At 39.3% G+C, this 20,277-nt stretch overlaps 1 long non-coding RNA gene and 1 pseudogene across 2 annotated transcripts; both read left to right on the forward strand.

Moving 5' to 3' along the window:
* Positions 1-647: 647 nt before the first annotated feature.
* On the forward strand, positions 648-19,842 carry LOC102151501. 2 transcript variants are annotated; one of them, XR_005366810.1, is made up of 5 exons: positions 648-901; positions 8,335-8,546; positions 9,069-9,128; positions 18,373-18,612; positions 19,791-19,842. It is a non-coding gene; the product is annotated as an uncharacterized LOC102151501 (long non-coding RNA). The 2 variants fall into 2 exon arrangements; XR_005366809.1 differs by lacking the exon at positions 9,069-9,128.
* Positions 2,140-2,264, forward strand: LOC119874082 (annotated as a pseudogene).
* Positions 19,843-20,277: the final 435 nt, after the last annotated feature.

A 20,277-nucleotide genomic window follows, 5' to 3' on the forward strand; every position in this document is an offset into this window, starting at 1 on the left:
TCAACAAATAGATCTATTATTGTCCTGGACTCCTGTAGACTAGGTTACAATATTTATCTTGATGAGGCAAACTCAGGATTGTGTGTGTGTGTGTGTGTGTGTGTGTGTGTGTGTGTGTGTGAAATCAAAACTGCTGTTTACTTTGCTCATCAGTATTCCCCAGCAGCCAAATCAAACTTGGCTGCAGCAAAGGAAATCATTTTTGTAAAGAAAGGTTATATCCAAATTGGATTCCCTCTCCCTGTTCTTCTTTGAAGGTATTTTCACAAAATCCAATCTTTGGCTTGACATTAAAGGCCTATTTCAGTGAGTAGACTTTACCAAAAAAAATAAATAAATAAGGGAAGTGGGGGGAAGAACATGACTCTACACACCAAATAGTGGGGAGTGAGTTTAAATTTTTGAGTTCAACTAAAGAACTCTATGGCATGGTCTCCTGCCTAAAGCCTTCCTTTTTCCCACTTGTGAGGCAGCTTGTAAGATGGCTTCTAATGATCAAAACCTCATGGTGTTCATGCTCTGTGTAATCACTCCTCCAGCTGAGTGTGGGCTGTACTTAGTGACTCACTTCTAACTAAGAGGATAAGGTGGAAATCACAATGTATGACTCAGAGAGTAGGTCATAAAAGGCAGCTTGGCATCACCTCTCTCTTCTGCATCCCTTGTTCTGGGAGAAGCCCGCTGCCATGTTGTGAATAGCCCCATGGAGAGGCCTGTGTGATGAGGAAGTAAAGCCCTCCTGTCAATAGCCATGTGAGGGAGATTGGAAGCTGATCCTCCAGCCCCTTCAAATGACTACAGCCACAGCCAATGGTTTGACTGGGACTTCACCAGACACCCTGAGCTAGAATGACCCAGCTAAACTGCTCCCAGATTCCTGACTCTCAGAATCTGTGAGATGGTAACTGTTGTTTCAAGCTGCTAAGTTTGGGGGATGTTTGGTATGTAGTAATGGGTAGTGAATATACTGCCCTTGCATCTTGCTTCCCACAACATCTCAGTGTCATGCCAATTAGTTCATTATTCGTTCATTGATTCCCTCATTCATTCCATGAATGTTTGTGAATTCCTTGCTATGGGTCAGGCGATGTAACTATCTTCAGATTCTCACTTTGAGGAGCTTACAGTCTAGTGGTGGACATACTAAGGGCAGACTAACCGTGAAAATGCTGGGTGCATCTTAAATGCCACCATGTGGTTTTGATAGAGAGCTTTGGGGACTCAGAGGAGGGAATGCAAACTTCCACCCTGGTCACAGGAGAGAGGGATGTAGGGAGGAGATGGCACTTGACTGGAGCCTTAGTACTAAGGTATGATGGCTTTGTCCTGTGTCAGTTTGGCTAGGCTGAACTACATTCCCCAGACTTCCCATTCTCCTATGTTTCTAAGGCACTAGGAAGATTCTCCCTAATGGCAGAAGGGAAGCAGCAGCCTTCTGTAGTGCACATGTGTCACTGCTGATCTGCTAACTCACCTTGCTGGTGTGGTGCAGCAGCCAGGCCTGTGATTGCTTAACCTTACCCTCCTTTAGCTTTTCTGACTTCTGGGCCAGCCATATTTGTTTAGCCCTGCGATAAAGGGCTTTGGCTTCTAAGGAATACTCTCCTCACTAAGCTGAGAGGTGAGAGCAGACAAAGTTTTGATGTTTCCTTGTGCTTAGGGTTCCAGCCTTCCTGCCTACCTGCCATGTGGATGTTAAGCTCCAGTCTCAGATGACAGCCTTCTAGAGGTTGCTTCACCAACTCCCACAGTTGTGTAAACAGTTGCCTGTGACATACATGAGGTCCAAGGTGAATAGGTGAAAAGAGCTCATTCAAGGCAGAAGAACAGTATGAACAAAAACATGGAAGGGAAAATGTAGCACTAATACAATTCTTAACCACTGGCACACCATTGGCACTGATTTATTAGAATAAATGCTGGTCTCAGCACTGACCAACCACAGTGAATGGTGGCACCAACACCAGCCAATCAGAACAAATGCTGGCTGTGGTGCTGAAACAGGGTCTTCTGGGGTTCTGGCTCTTCTCCTTTTATTACTGAATTATGGAAACTTAAGACATCTGAATGGATCTTGAGGTGGTTAAGGGCATTGGGCTATCAAAGATGTGACTATTTCCCAACTGGAACAGAAGTGTTTTATATTTTAATAATTTGTGCTCTTTCCTCATGGGGGTCCAGTGTATAATGGCTGCAAATAGTAGCCTCCTCAATAGTATATGCAGCTGTTGATTGAATTTTCTTAAGGGACCTCAGAGATAGCCCTTTCTAGTGGACATTGATGTCTGACCTCATGCTACTCCCAATCCAGGCTCCAGACAGGTAATATTGGGCACCTTTGGAAAGCCTCAGCGTGTAGTGGCCATGGTCAATGTTGGCCAAGTCATCATGTCCATCTGTACCCACCTGCAGAACAAGGAACTTGTAACTGAAGCTCTCTGCAGAGCCAAATTCAAGTTCCCTGGCTGCTGGAAGATCCACATTTCCAAGAAGTGGGGCTTTACTAAGTTTAAAGTGGATGAATTTGGAGCAAGGTGACTGAAAAGCAGATTATCCGCAGTGGTTGTAGGGTCAAATATATCCCTAGTTACGATGCCCTGGACAAATGATAGGCCCTGCACTCATGAGAACCTCGGTACTACTCCCTTCTTATTCATGTCCTCCAATAAATCCTACATGCTGTCAAAAAAAATTTTTTTTTAACAAATTGTGCCATCATATTGATGCATTCCAGCTGAATGCCAGCTCTGAAGAAAATACCCAAGGAGAATGTGATGAAGAGCAAACTGTTTAATGTGACTGGAACCTTGCCTGGCTTGGTGTGTGGTTGTAGTTTTAAACTCCAGTTACTCAAGTCAATGAAATTGATTTAACCTGTTGTGTCTTATGTGACTGTAGTCAAAATAGCTATTAAAACTGTTCCATGGAGAAATGCAATTTAATCCAATTATAGGAGACCAGGACCCTATCCCTTTACTGAATGAGGGCTCAGAAAACAGGAATTTTAGCCTCTATTCTGGTACGGATGCACCGTGTGTGATCTGGCAAGTCACTTACCACAACTCATCCTGGAGCTACAAAGCAGTGACTTTACTTAGGCTTTCCTCTCTGCAATTTTCTAGAGATCTGGAGCACTTTTCCATTGCTTAAAACTATAGCCACTAGTCCCTTCAACTCCGGAGTCAACACACCTTTCACTCAAAAAACTAGCTTTGTACTTTACTGCCTTACCACCACAATTTTATTCTGGCAATTACTTGATAAGAGTTGGTCCATTATTGCCTTTTTCTCTCTAGCTAACATCACAAGTATAAGTTTATCCCTCCTTTTGATCAACTTGATCTCTCAGCAAACTATTTACCAGGTATTCCTTTTATACCTCATAATATCCCCTGGTACTTAGAAATCTGTATACAGCAGGTAACTATTAAATATTTAAATGTTCACATATCATTTTGGTTAAGTTTTCTAGGTCCAAAGGAAAGTCAAGCAGGACATTCTAAACTAAAATATTTAAGGGTTTTGGATTGTGTACAACTCTGTGTTGTCTCTGCCTCCCTTCCACTAGCATGAATAATTAAGAATAAAGTTGGACCCCTGTGTGTGCATGCCCATAATAGCATTTGTGTGCATATAATAACGGTGTATAAATTAACTTCTTTTGCTGCAAATGAAAGGCAGCCTTGTTCAACGATGAGTAAGTATGAATACTAAAAGCATTTCAGCATCCTCAGAGCCATTAATATCTTTTGGATAAGCTCAGACTATAAGAAATTACTATTTACTATTCAAAAAAATTCAAATCATGAACAGAAAAAAATAATACAGTCAACTCTGAGATACTTTAAATACTCTTCTCATTGGAGAGTTAGGGCATTTGAGAATAATTTGCTGCATTTGAAGACCATCCTCACTAACAGAAATGTCACTATCAAACTGTCCTCCTGGAAAATGAGATAAAGGTTAAACGTTCTGTAGAGAAAAATCAACACAGGAAAATACTGGACTGTAGTTAAAAAGAAGCTTCTAAATTCAAACAAAAAGTAGGTCTGCAGATTGACAAAATGATGGTGTCTCAATGTGATTGCTGAGAATATGGAATTTTGAATACAAATTTTTTTGCTCTCAAGCAATTGAACTAATAGAAGAAATTACCAAGAAAAAGCTGCCCAGAAAGTACTATAATAAAAATCTTAAGGCTTTTGCAATTACCATGAGGCAACTTTTCCTTTATAAGCCTGGAAATTTCCCCAAAAATGATGGGGTAGGTTTTTTAATCATTTCCACTTGCCTTGTTTTTGTATTTAGCAAATATATATATTTAATTGAATTTAAATATGCTTCCTACGACCATGAGTGAAAAAAAAATTAACATATACACTTAGCATGACCTTGGGAAGCATACAAAGCAGAACAGAATAAGAATTTGTCCTCCTCATTCTGTTTCCCTGGAATAAATCCTAGGTTGTTCCACTGTTATTAAACCATTATTAAGTAATAGTTCATCTGCCAACATTAGCATGAATAAATTTCTCCTCTCAGTATAGAAAGCAATTCACTACTTTATTTTTCTTAAGCACATCCAATCCTTCAAGAAGTGCACTTGTCCACTTACACATACAACTAGGTGTATATAGCTCCTAATTCTTAGCAAACTTCTCATTCCCCAATACAAAAAAAAAAAAATGTCTCCCTCTATGCCAGTAGGTTTAGTCAGAATTGGTCTTCTGAGTCCATATTTTGCCTCCTGTAGATTTCCTTTCATAAAGAGCATCACAGAAGCTTTATTCATTAGCATTCTGAGTCGGTACTCTAACGTCGGGGTAGCTCTAATGCAATTTATCTTTAGTTCATCCCATGCTTCTTAGTTCTTTACATCAAGCCCCCCTAATCATGCTGAGGATAAGTGAGCCAATTGGAAAAGGTTTTGAACCCTTGGCAAATTTCACCATCAAATAAACCAAAATGCTATAATCTGTATGCATTCTTCATTATGAATTTCTACCACCTGCTTGCTGAAGCCACAGCACAGCGCCACTCATAATCACCATGCAGGGGGCAGCATTAGTTAATGTCATTAGACAAATGTTGAGATCTTCTTTTGCATGTTCATTAGCACAAGGTGGGAAGGAACTGCTAGATACAGGCGTGGAAATTTGGGGGCGAACTCAGGCTTGTACATTATTTAATCAGCCAACTTTCTGAGCACCCATGAAAAACCAAAAAGGCTAGAAGTCCTTTTCTGTTGTTTTTTTTTTTCCCCAGATCTGTTGGAGACAGTGTCCATTTTCAATTTCACTAAAGAGAGGTGATCTGTAGTAGCTGTGTGGCATTAAGCAAATCACTTAACCTCTCTGTGACTCAGATTCCTCGTCTATAAAATGGGGATGATAATTTTATCTACCTCATAATGTATTAAATGTGTTAATACAGATAAAAGCACTTTGAACAGAGAGCCTGGTGAGCTATTATCATCCTTCTCCGCCTCCTCATCTTTGTTTTGTTAACTGAGCTTTACATTGTTCCTTTAAACACACTGGGGACCCCACAGTGCCAAAATGGGATGGCAGAGAATGATTGGACTCTGAAGCACAGCAGCTTCTCTTGTCTTTTTCTTGTTTAACCTACATTCTTGGAACACTTCCTAAGTGCCAGTCAGTATGCTACTCTCTTCACAAGCATTCTCTCATGTAAACCTCCAAACGAGCCTAACAGGATAGACATTGTTATAATTTCCATTTTATAGATGAGAAATTAGAATTTGGAGAAGTTAATTTGCTAATAGAATTAAGCTCCACAGCCTCTAAGAAGTGGATGGATTTCTTATATGTCACACTAACTTTGGTTTGAGACTATAGTCACCTAATTATGATAAAAAGCCTAACTGAAATGAACTTTACCCCTCATGTAAAACACATAGAGGAGTTAAGGCTCAGAAAAGTCAAGGACTTCACCCAAGGTCACACAGCCAGTTGTGACAGGCCATGACCCAGGATATTTGCAGGGGGCCCTGCCCCTACAATGCACTGCTTTTTATCTTTGTGTTATTTTACATAATTAATAGATCTCTTCAAGTGTGGAAATACTTAAAAGTATGCATTCCTCTCAGGGCATGAGCTTCTTCAGCAAGGAAATCATATACTTAAATGGAAAATTAATTGAAGGGAGAAAAGAAATACTTGGGATAGGTTTTTTATTTAATTTAAACTTAGACACAATTGCTTTAAGTGAGCAACATCTTAAAAGATGATATTAAAGTCATACCCCAGAAGCCACAAATATGATAATAAAAGGTTTACAGTGCTTGTTTTACTAGACATTCTTCAGCTCCACATTTCTTTCCTGTGTTTATAACTAGCATGGAACTGAGGGAATTAAGTACAATATTCTTTCAGCTTCTCTAAGACATTTCCGGCTTTAAACCTGAATTCCTTATGGCAGAGAAAAGGGAATTCCCTGTTCCTGCATCCCCCCAGTCATTGCTGTGCGCGCGCACACATACACTTTTTCCTCTCAGAATGAAGTGTCCTCCTTTTTTTTATCTCTTCTATCTCACAGCCTCCACACCCTCCCCCAAATCCCTCCCCCCACACCTAAACCTCACCATTTGGCTCAGTGACCTTCTCTTAAGATCAAAGTCAAATGATAATTTCCATGAAAATCAAAGTTATGTCAGTCTCACTCCATCTTTCTCAGAAAGCCTGGGTCTCCGGCCTATGAAAAATTAAAAATTCCACACTTCCCCCTCTCCTCAGAATGAAGCTCTCTGTTCCCTCTTCCTTTCTTCAGGTGTCTCTTCACTTCAGGCACATTACTGCTTTTCTGCAGAGACTTTGATAGAAACTTTCAGCATCAAATTCAAGATCTAGCTGCTTTTCATGTCTCTCTCTTTCTAAGATAAGCAATGCCTGTAAGGCTTGAGGTGAAGGTGGGAAAAGAGGATCAGAAAGGGGTGGGAGAGGAGATGCAATGGGGGTGGTAGGAAAGTTCTATTTAGTGACTTCCTGTATGTCAGGTATCACTGTACCAGTAAGAAACATATTCCTATTTTACGGGTGAGTGGTCTCAAGTTCACAGAAATCACTTAAAAGTTACCAGGTCACAGAGATTGTGAATGGTCTGATTAAAATACTAGCCCAAGGCTGTCTCACCTCAGAGTCCAAGTTTTGTGCAAGGATATGAGGTCAGTGACATAAATCTGGGGAAGAGTGGAAGGGACTGTATGCAATGCCATGATCCCACCATTACACACCTTCATGCATCTTTATGATGAATTATTCACCTGACCTTGTTTAGTACAAATGATGGACAAAAAGCAAGTGCAAGCTAGAGTGTGGACCAGGACTCTGCCCACTGTCAGTGCCCCACCTCCCTCCATGCACAGTCATACGTATGTCCAAGTAACTCCTTTATCGCAAGGGGATTCGGGAGGTTCTGATTTTGCTCTTAAAGCAGAAGGGCCCATTCTGAAATCATTGCTGCTGTCTAGGAACCTTCCCATAAAGTCACTAATTGGAGAGTTAACTGATAACAGGAGGACTTTATACTTCCCTTTGACCAAGATGTCATCTGAGAAGTTTCACGCAAGTGAAAATTATTTTCCTCCTTAAGAAATGGCGATAATAATTCTGTGCTTAGTTAGGAAATGCCTTCAGAAAGGAAATACAGTATTTTTTCTTATTTGAGAGGAAAATATCAAATAACTAACACAGGAAATCTCCCTAGAGTCTACCTCCAGTAAGAAAGCTCATTTTATATTTTGCAAGTTTTATGAGAAAAGCATTCAGCTCTAATAAGTAGCTATTTGAGTATTATTCCTTGTGTGTGAAATTCATTTGTTGAGACTAGCATAATACCATGGGATGAAGACTGGTCCCAATAGGAGCTATAAGTCATCCTAGGGATTATAACATGAAATGTTCAGATATCCATTATTAAAAATGAATGTTTTCTTTTGCTACTTTTCTGCCTACTGGGGAAAAGAAAGAAAAGTACCCTACAGATTCCATTAAAACAAACAAACAAACCAAATCCTAGAGTGTATATTCAATAAAATCTTGGCTTGACACTGGGTCCTGAGTTGGTAATATGAATCAGCAAGTGGTTTTCCTGATCTGATTGGACAGGAATATAAAGAAATGGAAGGAAGGCAAAACAAGCATTTAATGAGCATGCTACCCTTGCATATTGCCATGTAACATTGTGGTGCTGTTTCCCTACTGCCCTGAACTTAGCTCTGTGACCTGCTTTGGCCAATCGGATTCACAAATGTGTTGCAAGTAGAGACCTGAGAAGTGTCAAAGTTCCCACTTGTTCTTATATTTTCTGCCATAGCCAGGAGAACATGTCTGTGTTAGCCTGCTGGAGGATGAGACACACACAAAACAGCACTAAGTCACCCTGTCACTCCAGCTGAGATGATCCTAGATCAGTCAACAACCAGATGATCCTCCCACACATTAGCAAGTCCAACCAAGACCAGCAGAATCATTTAGCTGAGCCAAGATCAGCAAAGCTTCTAAACACACCTCTCAGATGCATAAGCGGTAAATGTTTGTTGTTGTGTGGTTTGTGGTAGTTTGTTATGCAGTATTATTGTAGCATTAGATAATTGGTACAAAACCCACAGTTAGGAAATAGTTTCTGGATATCAAAACATATTGTAAGTTGTGTTGCATGTTATATGAAAGCAACAGCAAAGATTTGTGTTAAGATAGACTGTAGCCCTGTGTGGATAAACCACAGCCAGGTAAGAAGGAGGATTCTCATTTAAAAGGTCAGCACATGTCCCTACCAATCACTGAAGGAAAAGGAGTATCTCTCCAAGTGGAAATGAAATCTAAGTGTAAGGGTCATAGTCAGGTAAGTGCTATGACAGGATCTCTCCTAGGGAGGAGATTTTGTCTAGGAGAGTATTTCTCTAAGGTCCATTCAGAATGACTTCTGATTTGTGGAGACAGAACAGAAGCTGAGAAGTGAAGGGTTCCAGGGTTTCAGTGATGATGATGACAATGATGATGATGGTGGCACATGACACTTTCTTGAGCAGATTGCTTATTTTGTCCCAGGTGCTATTCCCAGCTCTTGATATGTATTAGCTCATTCAATCTTCATACCAGCCCTATCAGGTAGGTATTACTTTTTCCTCATTTCATACATGAGGCAATTGAAACCCAGAGCTATCATTAACTAACTTGTTAAAGACTGATAAAGAATAGAGCTGGGTGGTCACCGATTTGACTTATGGCCCTCTATGCCAAAGGACTATGGAACCATACATCAGATAAGTGGGGTTGGACCAGACTTAATACTTTGTAAACTTCGTTGTTGTTAGGCCACCTACTCTGTTTCTGACTCTGAATGGGAAGCAATTTCCTCCCCTCCCCCGTAAGGCCAGTATCATATCATGGTGGCAGTGGGCAGGGAATAAGTAGAGAGAGCTGGAGTGAGAGAGAAAACAAAAGAAAATCCCAATGGGAAGGTCAAGTTGGGGACAAGAGCAAGTGCCCTCAGTCAGGCGCTTTATCTCACTTGCTTTGGCCAGGATATTCTCTACCTGATGCTGATTCCTTAGAGGCCTGGGGTTTAATTTTATGGCAGGGACTAGAATTTCTTTATGTTTTGAACTTACTAGGCACTCTTCTAAGCATTTCACATACATTATACATTGAATTCTAGCAACAGCCTTTCAATGATTAAAGATATTTTTATCCTTAATCTTAGAGATCAGTGTGATTTGAAATGGAGTTCCTGTACTGATGACAGGCTGTGAACTCTTTTCAGGCCTCAGTGAGATGAGAAATTAAGATGAAAAATTGTGAGTAGGTGTTTAGAAACTTTTAACAATTAGAGCAATGTTTTGCCTGTTGAATCTAATAATCTAAAAAAATGTACTCCATATGTTTATGTTTTCTATTTCATTTTCCTGGTAATTCATTTTAATTCATTTTACAAAAGTATTTTTCCTCCAGTGGATTGGGTATTTTAAAAATAGAGTTTGAGAAACACTTCTGGATAATAGGATTGAGGCTCAGAGAAATTAAATAACTTGCCATGGTTTTAGTTGTTAAGAGGCAGAACAAGCCTCAAACTCAAGTCTTAATCCAATGCTCATCAAATCATTTTATTTTGATTAAAATTAACATCCAAGTTGATTAAGACCATGTCTGCCTGCATCTGCCTATTTGAACAATGACGCGAAGTTTGATTTTTGGGAGGCTGGAAGGAGGTTGGAAGGTACTAGGCCTTTCTATTGACAGTCAGTCAAGTACTTAGAGAGCACAGAAATAGGACTTGAGAGCCGAACTTTAAAAATCAAATTGGTGGGGATCCCTGGATGGCTCAGCGGTTTAGCGCCCTGCCCAGGGCGTGATCCTGGAGTCCCGTGATTGAGTCTCACGTCAGGCTCCCTCCATGCAGGGAGCCTGCTTCTCCCTCTGCCTGCGTCTCTGCCTCTCTCTCTGTGTCTCTCATGAATAAATAAATAACATCTTTTAAAAAAAAATCAAATTGGAGGCTACCAGTGTGGACATGTAGTACACATAGCGATGGTATGATTCTTACAGCATCATTTGGAAATACCAGCACAGCTTTTTTTCCTTTGCTCTTTCTGCAACTCCCTCAATGAGAAATGTAGGAAATACATAAAATTCTCATTTGAGAAAAATTGTCTAACAGATCCTACACTCAGTGAAGCAATTGATTTTTGTGGTCTTAAATTCAAAAGCATTTCTTCCTATCATCTGTTAAAGTAAAACTGTGTTTGATTACAGCCAGTAGTAGTAGATCTACAAGGCCTTTTGAGCCAGACACACCCACACTTAGGTCCTGCTTTTGCCATTTTCTTGCTCTGTAACCTTGGCATCAAGCTAACCTTCCAGAAGTTTTTTTTTCTCATTTGTAAAACGTGAATAATTCATACCTCATAGGATTTTGAGATAATTTAATAAGGTAACTCGTATAAACTGCTCTCATCAAGTATGAAGTAAGAGGATAATTACATCAGATGCCCCCAAACCAAATACATTCAACTGGCTTGTTTGAGACCCATTCACATGCTGTGGCTGTACAATCTCAAAATAATTAACTAAAAGATTTTTTTTTTAAATTTACTTATTCAGCAAGTATGTTTCTTTTCAGCAAGGAGTAAAACAAGGTCATTTGACTCAATTTTAAAAATTGAATTAACTGAATAGTTTGCATGTTTTGTTTCCATATATAGTGAGTCTAATAATTCAGGATGATATTCTGGCTTATTATACACTGCAAACTGGATTCATTAAATTTGTGATGTATTCACTTTTATAGATTACTAATAATATTATCTCACAGGGATATTGGGAGAGTCAGATTATGTAGTATGTAGTTTCTGGTACATGATAAGCCCTAAATAAGTGTATTTCCCCTGCATTCTACCTTATTTGCAGTTGCTACTGTTTTTAGGTCAATGTCATTTTATAGCATTTAATTATGTGCAATGATTAGCACCTTGGTGGACTTTTTTACTTCAAGACTTAACAGAATGAAATTATTTGTCATGAGAAGGTGGAAATATATTTAAATAATGATTTAAAGCCATTATGAATTTGCCTTAAAACCCGATGGTGAAAAAAAACCAAACCCTATGGTGAGGGGTGCCTGGGTGGCTCAGTCGGTTAAGCATACTTTGGCTCAAGTCATGATCCCAAGGTCCTGGGATCGAGAGCCTCACATGGAGCTCCCTGCTCAGTGGGGAGTCTGCTGCTCCCTCTGCTTTCAGTTTGTGCTTTCTCTCACTATCTCTGTTGCTATCTCTGTCTCTCTCAAATAAGTAAATAAAATCTAAAAAAAATAAATAAATAAATAAAAATACCCAAACCAACCCCATGGTGAAAGTTCTCCAAACAAATAACAATAAAACCTCTGTGGTAAATGATTTTCATGCTCTTCACTCCCAACTAGTTTTTGAACCAGCCTGGAGCCTTTGGCATTTCCTCAGTAAGTGGGCCCTAAGCTGTGTCAGCAGTGCTGGTGTACCCTTTTTAGTTTTGCCTAACCTTTAATCATTCCAGTATTCTTTTCTGAACAAAATAGAAACCTGGGCTTTAGATCATTAATTGATTTTCCTTGTGACATCCTGGGGATCTGAAGTCTGAAGTCTCCTTTGGGAGCTTGTTTCAGGTGATACTGGAAAGGAATTCAGAACACTGTAAAGGACCAGTTAGAAAACCAGCTGCAAATGTTGGGTAACTTTAGTTCCATCCTCTGGCCATCACTTTGGTGAAATCTATAGATTTTAGATCCTTCCAGAGCACACATAATAACAAGCTTGCAGGATTATTTAAGCATTAAATGAGATTAGCTATCTAAAAGTACTTTCCAAACTATTGAGTATGTACAAAAGATATACGAAGTTCAAATATTGTTATTTCATAGGATGCTTTTGTTTCTCTGTGGTTCCTTTATGGGCACAAGATGGCTGCTACAGCGGGATGTCACATATTTATTTATATGACCCTGTCCCAAGCAGGAAGGATTTTCCAGAATTTTCTTTCTTTGTATCTGGCAGGAAAATCTTTCCAGAAGCCCCCCAGGCCTGCAGATTTCCCTTAAGTTTTCATTGGCCCAAACTAGGTCACATATTCGTCCCTAAGGGAGGATCATAGAATTACCTCATTCCAGGCAAGGAGAAACAGGATTATCATGATTGGTTTAGGCCAAAGGGACACAAATTGTCTGATCTAAAGATCTTTGATATTTAGCCTCTAGTCTTAAGAGCCTAGTGTAGATCTTTTGGGGTCTCTTACCTCTTGGCTCCTAGCCTGCTTCCATATAAATACTTCTCTTATCTTAACACTCCCTGGACATCCTTGATGTATACACTGATTTTTTCTCTTAAAATATACTTTTCAATGAAGGATGTATACAATCTCAAAAAAAAAAAAAAAAATCTTTCAAGTGTGCCTGAACTCTGCTACTTGAATTATTCCATGTATGTCTCCTTCTCTGTACCTCTTGTCCATCCAGGGAAATATGGAATTGAAGAGAAATGATGAGCTTTGGAATAAGTTGGACCAGAGTTTGAGTCCTAGCCCTATCACAAATTTATTAAGTTATGGAAACTCTTTGGACCTCCATTTCTTCATCCATACAAGGAATATAAAAATGTCTACTTCATAGGACTTGGTATGAGAATAGAAAGTACCTGGAGGCCAAAAGAAATGATCCATTTTTTGTTATTTTCATCAAGTCACACATCAGTTGCTATGATTGCTCTATCTCAAAGACTGGCCAAATTTTTCACTCAGCTCACTGGGATTGAAGACCTGGATTTTGATGACTTATCCTGATTTTAACATTGTACTCCTTTAAGGGCACATTTATTGCTTCCAATACTCTATTCTTTGCTGATTGCAGTACAATTCTGGATAAAAGGTACTCAGGTCCTATGCCCTAGTGAAAGATATGACAATAATAAATGCTTGTGAAAATAAAAATGTGGGGCAGCCCTGGTGGCTCAGTGGTTTAGCTCTGTCTTCAGCCCAGGGCCTGATCCTGGAGACCCAGGATCGAGTCCCATGTCAGGCTTCCTGCATGGAGCCTGCTTCTCCCTCTGCCTGTGTCTCTGCCTCTCTCTCTCTCTCTATGTCTCTCATGAATAAATAAATAAAATCTTAAAAAAAAAAGAAAAGAAAAATGTAAGATAAATTCAATAAACATACAAGAAAGATCAGCAGTTGTAGTCATAACAAAGACAGGACAGGTGGCTAATTGCAGTGGGTAACAGGCTTTGACAACTTGAATAGCAACAAGGACAGTAAAACTTCAAAAGACAACATCATCCAGTATGGTAAAAAGAGCAATTGAAACACAGAGATCGGGAGGAGACCATGGATCAAAAGAGAAAGGGACTTGGAAAAAAAAACAAAAAGAAAGGGACTTGGGCATGACCCAAGTCATTCCAGTAAATGAACTATTGAGAAAGATTTGGAAGCCCAAAAGATATTCCTTTATTTTTTTTTTAAGATTTTATTTATTTATTTGGTGGGGGGGGGGGGGGAGGGGAGTGGCAGAGGGAGAGGGAGAGAGGGAATCTCAAGCAGACTCCCTGCTGAGCTTGGAGTCCCAGTTGTGGTCTTGATCTCATGACCTCAAGATCATGGCCTGACCCGAAATCAAGAATGGGATGCTTAATTGACTGAGCCACACAGGCACCCTTTTATTTCCTTTAAAAGATAATGAAACACTTATAATTAGTTGTATTTGTTTAATTTAGGTACATAGTCAATTTGTGTTATAAACTTTTTCATGGTGTATTGTTTATTTCATTTTTGGATTTATAGATCCTCGAAAGAAGCCAGGTAACATCTAATACAGTTCAATCGGGCTCTTGCCACTGAATATCCCTAGTTGTGTTCATTTGCACTCTTACCCTCACAGGGCTAAGGTAAGGTAAAATGTCTCACAGATATTTACCTGCTCTCCTCTGTTCTTGAGACAATATGTTTAGTGCTTAACCTAGGAACAGAAGCACAAGACAGATTGGTCATTGTCATCAAGTCCTTTTGTTGACATTCTAGACTGTCTACTTGGGTTCTACACATTGCCCCATGTATGTTGTTGAATTTACTGCACACCTGTCCTTGGCTAATCTAGCTTACTGGTTTCTTGGCTTCTGCTTTGCCCTGACCCTATGAAGAGTAACTTGTTTTGTTTTGATTGTCAACCAGAGTCTTCTATATCCCACTTTACCTTCCTAGGGAAGATTTGCATCTTATGGTTTTAAAAGTCAATGTTTCTTTTGACTTTAATTACCAGTAATGTAGTCCTTTTTCCACTCATCTTCAGACTTGTCAGCCCCCTCCATAGCTTTTATGGCCTCTTCCCAACCAATCCAGGGAACCAGTCCTCTGTGGATCCCCTGCCTTGGGTCTCTGTCTTATCTTTAGGTCTCATTCCCAGTTCCAAACTCTGAATTTGACTTGCTGCTCCCTGAGTGCCAGTGCCTCCCCAAATCCTAAGCTATTTTTTGGTTCAGCTTCATTCTTGCGATAGTGAGAAAACTGAGAAGGGAAGAGAAACCAGCATGTCACCGCATTTTTCCACTTTCTTGGGCCTCATAGTCCTAAAGGAAAGGCTCAACACTCCGATGGTGAGGATGAAGCTTTACCTCAAGAGGTTGTTTAGAAAATGCTCCTTTCTGTGTCATTACTATACTCGTCTCTCCCTAAGTTTTTTACAAAATGTTTTATTTATTTGAAAGAAGGAGAAAAAGAGAGAGAATGAGAGCATGAGCAGGGGGAGGGCAAGAGAGAGAAGCAGACTCCCCGCTAAGCAGGAAGACCAAAGCAGGACTCCATCCTAGTACCCTGAAATCATGACCTGAGCCAAAGGCAGACACTTAACTGAGCCACCCAAGCACCCCTCCCTAACTTTTAAAATAAGTGTAACCCCTAGGTCAGAATATCAATTTTATTTATATGGAATCTCAAGAGAGGTAGCTTTAATTTCATCAAATTTAAATGATGATAGTAACAGCAAACTTCCACTGAGTACTTACCCATGATAACGAATATATTCATCACTCCAACCCTCTGAGATATCATTGTTGTTATCCGCAATATACGTATGAGGAAACTGGGAAATAGAGAGGCAAAGTAACTTCCCCAAGATCAGTTAGCAAATGACAGCCAGACAGGATTCATACTTGTGCATTCTGTAGTCTGAGGTCTTAATCGTTATGTCTCATACTCTAGATCTTTGATACGGTCCTTGGTATAAATAATTAAATAAATCATAGAGGATATGCAAATTATGAATCTTGGCAGGGATTTTTCTTTAAGTTTGGAGATTTAAAAAAATTTTTGCATGTGAAAATAGGTAATTCATCCTTTAGTCAAAAAGGAAGACGCATGGAGATGTGCAATGATACTCTGAGAAGCACATAGTCCTATCTGTAGCTTGAAGTGTAAAGTCATTTATAAAACTTAGATGATTACAAATACAAAGGTGCTCTGGTTGCCTTCAAATTGCAGGAAAAGTGGGGGGGGGGTTTAGTTAGAAAGGTAAGTGTGTGATACTATTTTCAATGCCAGCCCTTCCCAGGAATGCTTCTTTTAATAATTATGATGGTTAATAGCAGTCATAACAACATATATTGATATATATGTTATATATAGTGTTTTACAGTTTATAAAGCATACCTCCATGATTTACTTCCACTTTGTCCTCCTGATATTTGTTTGCAAAATGACAGGTCAAACAGCTCATTTAATTAAATGAGCAAGCTGAGGAGTAAAAAGATTAAGTGACTTGTCCACAGTACACTGATATTGGATGATCACAGCAAGATAAGTTCCCTCACCACAAACCCTCAATCCAGGTGCTTGTTATTAGACTAGGCAAGTCCCAAATATATAAATTTAAATGAGCTTTTAATAACTGGAAAATAATCATTGGACTGAAATATTTAATAGCTAACTGAAACACGATGATAGAAGTTTTTCATGTCTCCAGAGGTAGTTCACATCACTGTTATTTTATTTTATTTTATTTTATTTTATTTTATTTTATTTTATTATTTTTTTCACTGTTATTTTAGACTTACTTTTATACTTTAAGTATATGGTTTCTTTTCTGTTACTAGAGGACATAATATTCTGAGTTAACAAACAGAAGTTGTTTTCAATGCAAAACAAAAGAGGGATCTAGACTGTATAAAGAATGCCTACAAATAATAATAAAATACAAGACACTCAATAGGAAAATGGAAAAGCAATTAAAAATGGAAAACTTAAATGACTGGTATATAAAACAATGTTCTAGCCCACAAGTAATCCTAGAAATGCATCATCCTCATCAGTTTGGAAAAAAATTAGAGAATTCCATGATGTCATGTGTTGATGAGGACATGGGTGTACGAATCTTCACACACAACCGACAGGAAGATGAATATTTTGGTTTTGCACCCAGTTCTGATTCATGGAGGTGGGGCACCCCCACACCTCCAAACAATGCTCTGACACCAGCTGGTGTCCTACCATTTAACTCACTATCACAAAATAGTGTCAGATCCCTCAGGGTAAGGCATCACTTCTATGAGACAATCTCACCACTACTACCACCCAACCCCACTTCTGGCCAATGGCAAGCTCACCTGTGCTTCTTACCAACTGGGTATATATAGGTCAGAGAGCCTCACAACCCCTTCCTCAGCTTCAGTGAATTTGCTGGAGCAGCTCACAGAACTCAGAGAAACATTGTTCTTACTAGATCACTGGTTTATTAAGAAAGGATGAAAAAAAAAAAAAAAGGATGAAACTCAGAAACAGCCAAATGGACAAGATACAGAGGGCAAGGTATAGATAAACACAGAGCTTCCTTAATTACGTACACCACTCCCACAACCCAATGTGTTCACCAACCCATAAGCTCTCCAAACCCAGTCCTTCTGGGCTTTTATGGAGGCTTTAATTTATAGTCCTAATTGATTAAATCATTGGCAGTTGGTGATAGTTTCAACATCCGTCTCTTCTCCCCTCCCTGGAGTTCAGGGGTGGGACTGAAATTTCCAGAGCTCTTATCACTTGATCAATTCTCCCTGCAACCAGCTTCCAGCCTTAGGTGAGTACCTAAGGTTGTCTCATTAACGTAACAATGGACACCTCTCTCTTCTTGTCCAAGAGGAAATCTCAAGGGTTTTAGGAGCTAGGTGCTAGAACAGTGGAAGAAGACTAAATATATATTTATTCTAAATCACAGTGTTCACAACAAACTAGCATTGCCATTCAGGAAAGTAGTTATTGGTGAAATTAATATATAGTACTTTATACCCAGCAATCCTGCTCTTGGGTATGAATCTTAGAGAAGTCCTCAACCAATCTGTAAAGGAAAATGTGTAGGGCTATTCCTTGCAGTGTGTTACTGAGGTTGGAGGTGACTCCAACTTTAGTGAGTTCTTCACTAAAGGATTAGGTAAGTAAAATGTGTATCAAATGCATTTGACAGGGGTCCCTGGGTGGCTCAGTTGGTTAAGTGTCTGCCTTCTGCTCAGGTCACGATCCCAGGTTCCTGGGACTGAGCCCAGTGCTGGGCTCTCTGCTCAGCAGGGAATCTGCTTCTCTCTCTTCCCTCTATCTACTTGTGCTCTCTCTCTGTTGAATAAATAAAATCTTTTTTAAAAATGCATTTGATAGTGTATAATGACCTTGCTAAAAGCAATAAATACATGGAATTACAGTAATAAGAAATAAGTTTCTTGAATGAATGAAAAGATAAGTTGAATGAAAAAAGATTTAGATTTCAAATCCATTTGTTTAAATCATAAACACATTCACAGTGGCATCTAAATACCTTCAAAGGCACTCCCCAGCTAAATCTCCTCTTTGTGTTTAGGCTTTTACAAAAGAGAGGGGGTCCAACTACAAATACCTGCTGCCTTCTGCCCTACACAAATCCCCAAAGCAAGGCAACATCAGGGGTCCAGCTACTTGCCTGAAACGCAAGAGAAAGAGAAAGATTCAGTAAATCAATTCCAAATTATTATCTCAGCATAGCATTCCAACTCTTCTCTACAGAAGGAACTTGCACCCATGTTCCTGTCTTCTTTTCTGGACCTTGCTGCAGAGAAAAGAGGTACACACAACCAAAAACATACTTAAATACATTCAAGTGGGGACCTTGGGAGAGGCGGGAGAATGTGAATTGAGACAGGGATAAAGAAGAAAAACAAGTAAATCCAGAGTGGGACCTTGCTTTAGCTGATGATGGTCATGGGTCATGAACTAAAGAGAAGGACAACCTCTTTCCTTGACATAACCCCCAGGAGAATCTTATTAATAACTTAAATTTCCTGCCAGGATAGATGGATAGGTGCTTAGAGGGGGATTTAATTGCAGAGAATAAGAGAATGGGCATTTCTGCACTTTTCAGTTTGTCAAATAAAACTCCAACTTGTAATAAATACATGTTTCTATTCATAGCAGAGTCATTTACTAAGCTGGTTTTCCAACTTTATAACTGTGTGTAATGCCCTATATAATACTATGTCGCCATCTGTATCATGATCATTTGATGCCATCTTTAGCAAAAGGATATAGGAGCCACTTTTATCAGTTCCTTAAGAAGAGAGCTTAGAGAGAAATGATAAGTTTCAGTGCAATGTTGTTCAGAAATAACCCCTAGTTGTTATCTTTAGCTTGCTTCAATTACCAGTTTTTCTTTGAGTTGAAGACTGTTACTTGGTAGAAAGAGAAAAAATGCGACCCTAAGATAATTTCTATACTCTTAAAAAAAAGCCTTAGGTATGGCGCAGGTGGTGATAGTAGATGAAGAAAGAGGATAGTGTCAGTGCAACCAACCAATGTTATGATTACCAAGACAAATTTGAGGAAAGGAAAGAGCATATGTTCTTCCAAGTATTTAGCAACTTTAGAAATATCAGTTGTTCCCCCAGCTACCTTTACACAAAACAAAACAGACAGATACACACACACATCTAATTCTTAGGACTGGGGTAATGGAGAAAATGAAAAATTCTCTGAGTTGCTAGAATGGAGGTTAGTGAAGAGAAAAGCTATCTTCTTGCTAATGAGTGAGTGGGGAGGTGGGGGGAAGAACGTTAGCAGAGAGAAAGAAAAGGGTAGATGAGTAGCTCTACTGAATGAAAGAGGCAAGTTTTTCTGTACACTGAGGAAGGCTTTAAGGCCAAACCAGATCATAAAGTATCAACAAAGGTTCAGATATGTTCTGTGTGCTTGTGGTGACATGTGTATGCTCTCTTTTTAAGTGGTAAATTAGATCTTTGTCTACAGGTTGTGAAGAGCAGAGGAGTGAGATAATGATCCCAGGGTACTGTAAGTAACTGAAAAATCTCTCTGGCAGCTTTTCAGCATCTTTTGCTTAGACTTGACATGACAGCCTGTCCTGGCATACTTGGGATGATTTAGAATGGTGCTCTCAGACTTTTATGTGCACATGAATCATCCAGGAATATGATTAAAAATTCAGATTCTGGTTCAGTTTGTCTGAGATGATGCCTGCGTCTTTGCATTTCCACCAATTTCCAAGTGGTGCCAATATTGCTGGTCCTCCAGACCACATTTTGAAGAAAGAGCAAGGGCCTGGAACACACAGTCACAGATATACATAGCTATTTATAGATGTGTAATATATACATATGAACTGGATACACATATAGGTGCAAAGAAAGACATTCATTCATTCTTTTAGACAACAAATTTTGAGTACATTTTTTAGGGTGGGCACTGTACACATATAGATATGCATATGAAGAACATC

The sequence above is a fragment of the Canis lupus genome, chromosome 11 (genome assembly GCF_011100685.1).
Source record: "Canis lupus familiaris isolate Mischka breed German Shepherd chromosome 11, alternate assembly UU_Cfam_GSD_1.0, whole genome shotgun sequence".
NCBI lineage: Eukaryota > Metazoa > Chordata > Mammalia > Carnivora > Canidae > Canis > Canis lupus.